The following is a 10,000-nucleotide window of genomic DNA, read 5'->3' on the forward strand; positions in this document are numbered from 1 at the left end:
CTCCATCTGGCCAGGCCCCGAGGGTGCTGGTACCCCTCCGTCCTGCAATCCGGCCGGGGATCCGGGGTGCCCGGGACGTAGGGTCCACCGGGGCCCGGGGAGGCTCTCCCCAGCCTGGCTAGGGTTCGGAAGGTGGGACCGGACCCGGGGCTTGAACTCCATCTGGCCAGGCCCCGAGGGTGCTGGAGCCCCCTGTCCCGCAGGCCACCAGTGGGTCCGTGCGCTGGGGACGGGGCTCCACCGGTTCCCGGGGAGGCTCTCCCCAGCCTGGCTAGGGTTCGGAAGGTGGGACCGGACCCGGGGCTTGAATTCCATCTGGCCAGGCCCCGAGGGTGCTGGAGCCCCCTGTCCCGCAGGCCACCAGTGGGTCCGTGCGCTGGGGACGGGGCTCCACCGGTTCCCGGGGAGGCTCTCCCCAGCCTGGCTAGGGTTCGGAAGGTGGGACCGGACCCGGGGCTTGAATTCCATCTGGCCAGGCCCCGAGGGTGCTGGAGCCCCCTGTCCCGCAGGCCACCAGTGGGTCCGTGCGCTGGGGACGGGGCTCCACCGGTTCCCGGGGAGGCTCTCCCCAGCCTGGCTAGGGTTCGGAAGGTGGGACCGGACCCGGGGCTTGAACTCCATCTGGCCAGGCCCCGAGGGTGCTGGTACCCCTCCGTCCAGCAATCCGGCCGGGGGTCCGGGGCGCCCGGGACGGAGGGTCCACCGGGGGCCCAGGGGAGGCTCTCCCCGGCCCGGCATAGGGTTTGGAAAGCCGGGACTGGGGCCGGGGACCGGGCCCGGGGCTTGAGCCCCGTCCGGCAGGGCCCAGTGGTGCGGGAATCCCCCCTCCGTCCTGCAAGCCGGCCGGGGGTCGGAGGTACCCGGGACGGAGGGTCCATCAGGGCCCGGGGAGGCCTGAAGCCCCGGAGCCCTGCAGCCCCAGAGACCTGCAGCTCTGCAGCCCCCGGAACCCTGCAGCCCCAGAGCTCTGCAGCTCCGGGGCAGGCAGATTGGCGTCCTTTTGGTCCCGGCCATCTGGTCGCCCCTCTCGCCTCGGCCATCTGGTCGCCCTGGAAGTCATGATGAGGTGCCATTCGCCTCCCGGATCCCAGCGAGGGCTCCAGGAGGTCGGGTACTTTCGCGCCTTGGGTCCCCTCTGTCACCTTGTGTGCACAGATTGCAAGAAAGTCAGGTAATTTCCCTCCGGATTACTAGGGGGCAGGGTATGCCCGGACACCCCTCCAAGGCTGGTGGTTCTCTGCTAGGGGGACCAGATGGGCTATGCCTGGGTAACACCTCCCTAGGCCACCCGGGGCTTCCTTCCTCCAGGCCAACGGCTTGTCAAATTGCCCAGGACGGGCTCCATGGCTCTTGGGCAGTCGTCCCCCGGGTCTCCAGGCCGATGGCATGTCAAAGTGCCCAGGACGGGCTCCATGCGTCCCGGGCAGTCGTCCCCCGGATCTCCAGGCCGACGGCATGTCAAAGTGCCCAGGACGGGCTCCATGCGTCCCGGGCAGTCGTCCCCCGGGTCTCCAGGCCGACGGCATGTCAAAGTGCCCAGGACGGGCTCCATGCGTCCCGGGCAGTCGTCCCCCGGGTCTCCAGGCCGACGGCATGTCAAAGTGCCCAGGACGGGCTCCATGCGTCCCGGGCAGTCGTCCCCCGGGTCTCCAGGCCGACGGCATGTCAAAATGTCCAGGACGGGCTCCATGCGTCCCGGGCAGTCGTCCCCCGGGTCTCCAGGCCGACGGCATGTCAAAGTGCCCAGGTTGGGCTCCATGCGTCCCGGGCAGTTGTCCCCCGGGTCTCCAGGCCGATGGCATGTCAAAGTGCCCAGGACGGGCTCCATGCGTCCCGGGCAGTCGTCCCCCCGGGCATCCGCCGCTCCCTTCTCCGGGCCGACGGCAGGTCAGATTGCCCAGGACGGGCTCCATGGGTCCCGGGCAGTCCTCCCCTGGGTGTCCGGCGCTCCCTTCTCCGGGCCGACGGCATGTCAAAGTGCCCAGGACGGGCTCCATGCGTCCCGGGCAGTCGTCCCCCGGGTCTCCAGGCCGACGGCATGTCAAAATGTCCAGGACGGGCTCCATGCGTCCCGGGCAGTCGTCCCCCGGGTCTCCAGGCCAACGGCATGTCAAAATGTCCAGGACGGGCTCCATGCGTCCCAGGCAGTCGTCCCCCGGGTCTCCAGGCCGACGGCATGTCAAAGTGCCCAGGACGGGCTCCATGCGTCCCGGGCAGTCGTCGTCCCGGGCGTCCGGGCCTGGGAGCTCCGGTGGTCCTCACCGTGCCTGAGGCCCAGCCGGGGTCCCCGAGCCCTGCCCGGCGTGGGCAGGCAGCAGCCCTACCACGAAGGCTCGGGGTGGGAAGCAGGGAGTCCTTTCGTTCCCGGCCACCTGGTTGCACCTTTCCCCTCGGCCATCTGGTCGCACGCAATGCTATCCAAAAGGGCGACCAGATGGCCAAACCTCCCTGGAAGTCCCTATGAGGTGCCATTTGCCTCCCCGATCCCAGCGAGGGCTCCAGGAGGTCGGGTACTTTTACGCCTTGGGTCCCCTCTGTCAACTCGTGTGCACAGATTACAAGAAAGGGGGGTAATTTTCCTCCGGATTACTAGGGGTAAGGGTATGCCCGGACACCCCTGCAAGGCTGGTGGTTCTCTGCCAGGGGGACCAGATGGGCTATGCCTGGGTAACAACACCCGGGGCTTCCCTCCTCCAGGCCAACGGCATGTCAAAGTGCCCAGGACGGGCTCCATGCGTCCCGGGCAGTCGTCCCCCGGGTCTCCAGGCCAACGGCATGAGCGAGTGTCCAGGTCGGGCTCCATGCTTCCCGGGCAGTCGTCCCCCGGGTCTCAAGGCCGATGGCATGTCAAAGTGCCCAGGATGGGCTCCATGCGTCCCGGGCATTCCTCCCCCCCGGGCGTCCGTCGCTCCCTTCTCCGGGCCGACGGCAGGTCAGATTGCCCAGGACGGGCTCCATGGGTCCCGGGCATTCCTCCGCTGGGTGTCCGGCTCTCCCTTCCCCGGGCCAACGGCTTGTCAGAGTGCCCAGGATGGGCTCCACGGGCCCCGGACGTCCGGGGCTCCCTTCCCCGTGCCAACGGCATGCCAGAGTGCCCAGGACGGGCTCCACGAGTCCCCGGCGTCCGGGGCTCCCTTCCCCGGGACACCGGCTTGTCAGAGTGCCCATGACGGGCTCCACGGGTCCCGGGTATCTGGGACTCCCTTCCCTGGGCCAACGGCATGCCGGAGTTCCCAGGACAGGCTCCACGGGTCCCGGGCATCCGGGGCTCCCTTCCCCGGTCCGACGGCTTGTCAGAGTGCCCAGGACGGGCTCCACGGCTCCCGGGCGTCCGGGGTTCCCTTCCCCGGGTCAGCGGCATGTCAGAGTGCCCAGGACGAGTTCCACGGGTCCCGGGCAGTCCTCCCCCGGGCGTCCGGGGCTCCCTTCCCCGGGCCGTCGGCAGGTCAGAGTGCCCAGGACGGGCTCCATGGGTCCCGGGCAGTCCTCCCCCCGGGCGTCCGGGGCTCCCTTCCCCGGGCAGACGGCAGGTCAGAGTGCCCAGGACGGGCTCCACGGGTGCCGGGCAGTCCTCCCCCCGGGCGTCCGGCGCTCCCTTCTCCAGGCCGATGGCAGGTCAGAGTGACCAGGACGGGCTCCACGGGTCCCGGGCAGTCCTCTCCCGGGCGTACGTGGTTGTCCGACAGATTCGGGCAGATGTGCTTTTACGAACCGGATCGGAGTCGGCCCAAATAATAATAATAATAATAATAATAATCCACATTTGTAAGGCGCACAATCGCCCGTAAGGGTCTCTAGGCGCTAGGGGCCGTTGGGAAGATTAAGCAAGCTATTGCCCAGAGTCACATGGTGCTGGGCTAATCTGCCGCCGGTGCCGGGGATCGAACCCTGATCTCTGGGATGCTCGAGGGTTACTACGCGCTCTACAAAAACCTTAAATAAAAAAATCTCCAGATTCCGGAGTCAGCCGCCCTAGCCGCGGCGCCAGCTATTTCCCAGAGTCACCTGGTGCTGGGCTAATCTGCCGCCGGTGCCGGGGATCGAACCGTGATCTCCAGATTCCGGAGTCAGCCTCCCTAGCCGCGGCGCCAGCTATTTCCCAGAGTCACGTGGTGCTGGGCTAATCTGCGGCCGGTGCCGGGGATCGAACCCTGATCTCTGGGATGCTCGAGGGTTACTACGCGCTCTACAAAAACCTTAAATAAAAAAAATCTCCAGATTCCGGAGTCAGCCGCCCTAGCCGCGGCGCCAGCTATTTCCCAGAGTCACCTGGTGCTGGGCTAATCTGCCGCCGGTGCCGGGGATCGAACCGTGATCCCCAGATGGGGATATCCCAAAAATCTGGCATGGATACGGCCCGCCAGGACAGGTTTGGGCACCCCTGATATAGAGGCAGTCAACGCGAAATCTGCTGGGTTCGATTCCGATCCGTGTCAGAAGGACCGTAGGGCTTGGGAGTCCGTACAACAGGGGTGCCCAAACCTGTCCTGGCGGGCCGTATCCATGCCAGATTTTTGGGATATCCCCATCTGGTGATCACGGTTCGATCCCCGGCGCCGGCGGCAGATCAGAGTGCCCAGGACGGGGTCCATGTGACCCGGGCAGTCCTATCCCCTGGGTGTACGTGGTTGTCCGACATGTCGGTCGTATTTGCTTTTACGTACCGGATCGGAATCGGCCCCCATAAAATCGTACGTAAAGTATATAGCAAATCAACCTGAAATCTGCTGGGTCAGAAAGGGCTCGATTCCGATCCGTGTCGGAAGGTTAGGAGTCCGTACGAATTTGTCGGGACGGCATGGCAGAGTGCCCGGGATGGGCTCCATGGCTCTTGGGCAGTCGTCCCCCGGGCGTCCGGGGCTCCATCCAGGCCGACGGCATGGCAGAGTGCCCGGGACGGGCTCCATGCGTCCCGGGCATTCGTCCCCCGGGCGTCCGGGGCTCCATCCAGGCCGGCGGCAAGGCAGTGTGCCCGGGTCGGGCTCCATGCGTCCCGGGCATTCGTCCCCCGGGCGCCTGAAACTGCTGGGTCAGAGAGGGCTCGATTCCGATCCGTGTCGTAAGGTTAGGAGTCCGTACGAATTTGTCGGGACGGCATGGCAGAGTGCCCGGGACGGGCTCCATGCGTCCCGGGCATTCGTCCCCCGGGCGTCCGGGGCTACATCCAGGCTGACGGTATGGCAGAGTGCCCGGGTCGGGCTCCATGGTTTTCACGGTGGTCCTCCCCAGGGTGTCGGGGCGCTCCAGGCCGAAGGCATGGAAAAGTGCCCAGGACGGGCTCCATGCGTCCCGGGCATTTGTCCCCCGGGCGTCCGGGGCTCCATCCAGGCCGACGGCATGGCAGAGTGCCCGGGTCGGGCTCCATGGCTTTCACGGTGGTCCTCCCCTGGGTGTCTGGGGGCTCCAGGCCGAAGGCATGGAAAAGTGCCCAGGACGGGCTCCATGCGTCCCGGGCACGGGCACGGGGACGGGGACAGGGTCGGGAGAGTCCAGGCGGCTTCACTTCCGTGTCCAGCCATCTGATCGACCAGATTCCCTCGGCCATCTGGTCGCCCGGATCCCCTCGGGCATCTGGTCGCCCGCAACGCTTTCCTATGGGGCGACCAGATGGCCGAACTTCCCTGGAAGTCCCGATGAGGTGCCATTCGCCGCCCGGATCCCAGCGAGGGCTCCAGGAGGTTGGGTACATCCGCGCCTTGGGTCCCCTCTGTCACCTCGCGTGCACAGATTACAAGAAAAGGGGGTAATTTTCCTCAGGATTACTAGGGAGAAGGGTACGCCCGGACACCCCTCCGAGGCTGGTGGTTCTCTGCCATGGGGACCAGATGGGCTATGCCTGGGCAACACCTCCCTAGGCCACCCGGGGCTTCCTTCCTCCAGGCCAACTGCATGTCAAATTGCCCAGGACGGGCTCCATGGCTCCTGGGCAGTCGTCCCCCGGGCGTCCGGGGCTCCATCCAGGCTGACGGCATTGAAAAGTGCCCAGGACGGGCTCCATGCGTCCAGGGCATTCGTCCCCTGGGCGTCCGGGGCTCCATCTAGGCTGACGGTATGGCAGAGTGCCCGGGTCGGGCTCCATGGTTTTCACGGTGGTCCTCCCCTGGGTGTCTGGGGGCTCCAGGCCGAAGGCATGGAAAAGTGCCCAGGACGGGCTCCATGCGTCCCGGGCATTCGTCCCCCGGGCGTCCGGGGCACCCATCTCCATGAGGCCAACGGCATTGGCAAAGTACCCAGGACGGGCTCCATGTGTCCCGGGCAGACCTCCCCCCGGGCGTCCGGGGCTCCCACCTCCAGGCCGACGGAATGTCAAAGTACCCAGGACGGGCTCCATGGGTCCCGGGCAGCTTCCCCCGGGGCGTCCGGGGCACCCACCTCCAGGCCGACGGCATGTCAAAGTACCCAGGACGGGCTCCACGGGTCCCGGGCATTCCTCCCCCAGGTCGTCCGGGCCCTAGAGCTCCGGTGGTCCAACCTGCGCCTGAGGCCCAGCCGGGGTCCAAGAGCCCTGCCTTGCGTGGGCAGGCAGTCAGGAACCCTACCGCGAAGGCTTGGGATGGATGGGGAGCTGGGAGTCCTTTCGATCCCGGCCCTCTGGTCGCCCGCGATGCTTTCCAATGGGGCGACCAGATGGCCGGGCTTCCCTGGAAGTCCCGATGAGGTGCCATTCGGCTCCTGGATCCCAGCTAGGGCTCCATGAGGTCGGGTTCTTTTACGCCTTGGGTCCCCTCTGTCACCTCGCGTGCACGGATTGCAAGAAAGGGGGGTAATTTCCCTCCGGATTACTAGGGGCAGGGTACGCCCGGACACCTCTCCAGGGCTGGTGGTTCTCTGCCCGGGGGACCAGATGAGATATGCCTGGGCAACACCTCCCCCGGGCGTCTGGGGGCTCCATTCTCCGGGCCAACGGCATGGCTCAATGCCCAGGACGGGCTCCACGTGTCCCGGACAGACCTCCCCTGGGCGTCCGGGGCACCCATCTCCATGAGGCCAACGGGATGGCAAAGTACCCGGGAAGGGCTCCACGGGTCCCGGGCAGCCTTCCCCCGGGCGTCCGGGGCTCCCACCTTTAGGCCGACGGCATGTCACACTGCCCAGGACGGGCTCCATGGGCCCCGGACAGACCTCCCCCGGGCGTCCGGGGCACCCATCTCCAGGAGGCCAACGGGACGGCAAAGTACCCGGGACGGGCTCCACGGGTCCCGGGCAGCCTTCCCCCGGGCGTCCGGGGCTCCCACCTTTAGGCCGACGGCATGTCACACTGCCCAGGACGGGCTCCATGGGCCCTGGACAGACCTCCCCCGGGCGTCCGGGGCACCCATCTCCAGGAGGCCAACGGGATGGCAAAGTACCCGGGAAGGGCTCCACGGGTCCCGGGCAGCATTCCCCCGGGCGTCCGGGGCTCCCACCTCCAGGCCGACGGCATGTCACAGTGCCCAGGACGGGCTCCATGGGCCCCGGACAGCCCTCCCCCCGGGCGTTCGGGGCACATATCTCCAGGAGGCCAACGGCGTTGCAAAGTACCCGGAAAGGACTCCACGGGTACCGGGCAGTCCTCCCCCGGGCGTCCGGGGCACCCATCTCCATGAGGCAAACGGCATTGGCAAAGTACCCGGGAGGGGCTCCACGGGTCCCGGGCAGGCCTCCCCCGGGCGTCCAGGGCACCCACCTCCAGGCCGACGGCATGTAAAAGTGCCCAGGACGGGCTCCATGGGTCCCGGGCAGCCCACCCCCGGGCATCTGGGGCACCCATCTCCAGGAGGCCAACGGCGTTGCAAAGTACCCGGGAAGGGCTCCACGGGTACCGGGCAGTCCTCCCCCGGGCGTCCGGGGGCTCCCTTCTCCAGGCCGACGGCATGGTTCAATGCCCAGGACGGGACGTCAAGTGGCCAGGACGGGCTCCATGCGTCCCGGGCATTCGTCCCGGGACGGGGACGGGGTGGGGAAGAGTCCAGGCGGCTTCACCTCCATGCCCAGCCATCTGGTCGCCCGGATTCCCTCGGCCATCTGGTCGCCCGGATCCCCTCGGGCATCTGGTCGCCCGCAACGCTTTCCTATGGGGGGGACCAGATGGCCGAACTTCCCTGGAAGTCTTAATGAGGTGCCATTCGCCTCCCGGATCCCAGCGAGGGCTCCATGAGGTCGGGTTCTTTCACGCCTTGGGTCCCCTCTGTCACCTCGCGTGCACAGATTGCAAGAAAGGGGGGTAATTTGCCTCCGGATTACTATGTGGCAGGGTATGCCCGGACACCCCTCCAGGGTTGGTGGTTCTCTGCCATGGGGACCAGATGGGATATGCCTGGGCAACACCTCCCTAGGCCACCCGGAGCTTCCTTCCTCCAGGCCAACTGCATGTCAAATTGCCCAGGACGGGCTCCATGGCTCTTGGGCAGTCGTCCCCCGGGCGTCCGGTGCTCCATCCAGGCCGACGGCATGGCAGAGTGCCCGGGACAGGCTCCATGCATCCCGGGCCTTCGCCCCCCCCCCGGGCGTCCGGGGCTCCATCCAGGCTGACGGCATGGCAGAGTGCCCGGGACGGGCTCCACGGGCCCCAGGCGTCTGGGGCTCCCTTCCCCGGGCCAGCGGCATGTCAGAGTGCCCAGGACGGGCTCCACGGGCCCCGGTCATCCGGGGCACCCTTCCCCGGGCCAGCGGCATGTCAGAGTGCCCAGGACCAGTTCCACGGGTCCCGGGCAGTCCTCCCCCGGGCGTCCGGGGCTCCCTTCCCCGGGCCAAAGCATTTCAGAGTGCCCAGGACGGGCTCCACAGGTTCCGGGCGTCCAGGTCTCCCTTCCCCGGGCCAACGGCTTGTCAGAGTGCCCAGGACGGGCTCCACGGGCCCCGGGCGTCCGGGGCACCCTTCCCCGGGCCAGCGGCATGTCAGAGTGCCCAGGACGAGTTCCACGGGTCCCGGGCAGTCCTCCCCCCCGGGTGTCCGGGGCTCCCTTCCCCGGGCCAAAGCATTTCAGAGTGCCCAGGACGGGCTCCACGGGTCCCGGACGTCTGGGGCTCCCTTCCCCGGGCCAACGGCATACAGGAGTGCCCAGGACGGGCTCCACGGGTCCCGGATGTCCGGGGCTCCCTTCCCCGGGCCAACGGCATACAGGAGTGCCCAGGACGGGCTCCACAGGTCCCGGTCGTCTGGGGCTCCCTTCCCCGGGCCAACGGCTTGTCAGAGTGCCAAGGACGGGCTCCACGGGTCCCGGTCGTCTGGGGTCCCTCCCCCGGGCCAACAGCAGGTCAGAGTGCCCAGGACGGGCTCCACGGGTCCCGGGCAGCCCACCCCCCGGGCGTTCGGGGCACCCATCTCCAGGAGGCCAACGGCGTTGCAAAGTACCCGGGAAGGGCTCCACGGGTACCGGGCAGTCCTCCCCCGGGCGTCCGGGGCTCCCTTCTCCAGGCCAACGGCATGGTTCAATGACCAGGACGGGCTCCATGTGTCCCAGACAGACCTCCCCTGGGCGTCCGGGGCACCCATCTCCAGGCCAACGGCATGGCTCAATGCCCAGGACGGGCTCCATGGGTCCGGGGAGGCGTCCCATGCGCCTCCGGGCTTGGGAGCCCCGGCTGGGTCCAGGGGCCCGGGCGGGCCCCGGGTGGGGTGCTCCGGCCCTGGTCCCTGTCTTCCAGCCTACCGCACTGCCAAGGGCCTAGGAATGGGTTCCGTTGTTCCCGGGGAGCCTCCCCTTGCTTGGCTGGGTTCAGGAGCAGTGGCTAGGGCCCCTGAGGGCCCGGGGAGGGCGGCCTCCCCACCCCGGGCTCTGTCCTTGGTCCTGCTGCGTGGCAGGGTGCCCGGGACGGGGTCCGGAGGGACCGGGGAGGCGTCCCATGCACCTCCGGGCTTGGGAGCCCCGGCTGCGTCCAGGGGCCCGGCCAGGCCCCGGGTCGGGTGCTCCGGCCCTGGGCCCTGTCTCTCAGCCTGCCGCACTGCCAAGGGCCCGGGAAGGGGTTCCGATGTGCCCGGGGAGCCTCCCCTTGCTTGCCTGGGTTCAGGAGCAGTGGC

This window comes from Lissotriton helveticus, chromosome 10 (assembly GCF_964261635.1).
Source record: "Lissotriton helveticus chromosome 10, aLisHel1.1, whole genome shotgun sequence".
NCBI lineage: Eukaryota > Metazoa > Chordata > Amphibia > Caudata > Salamandridae > Lissotriton > Lissotriton helveticus.